The sequence below is a fragment of the Penaeus monodon genome, chromosome 7 (assembly GCF_015228065.2).
Source record: "Penaeus monodon isolate SGIC_2016 chromosome 7, NSTDA_Pmon_1, whole genome shotgun sequence".
Classification (NCBI taxonomy): Eukaryota; Metazoa; Arthropoda; class Malacostraca; order Decapoda; family Penaeidae; genus Penaeus; species Penaeus monodon.
Window position 1 is genome coordinate 30,601,985 of NC_051392.1, and position 535 is coordinate 30,602,519.

Sequence of the window (535 nt, forward strand, 5' to 3'; positions counted from 1 at the left end):
CCCCTATCAAGACAGTAACCTTTCCAAAAAGCATGTGGCGGATTCCCTTTTACCCCAATAAAAATTTTAGGTCATGTTTTCAAACAAGGAAAGCTGTATTCTCAAAAGGTTCAAAAGTGATCGAGATTTGACACAGTCAAGGAACTCAAAACAAAATTTAAATCAAATAGTTTTGGGGGAAATAAACAGTGGGTACAAATTTTTACACCCCCAAAGAGACATAGGAAGATTAATAAAGGGGATGGAAAAATTTGACATAAAGAATATAATTTTAGAATCATAATATTAATATATTATATTATATATATTATATATATAAAAATATTTTATATTAATACACTGACTAGTAACATTAATACATAGACCACACACACCACACACACACACAATATTTTATATATATATATTTTATATATATATATATATATATATATATATATATATATATATATATATTTTTATATTTATATATTAAATATTTATATATAAAAAATATATATATAAAATATATTATATATATATATTATATTATTAT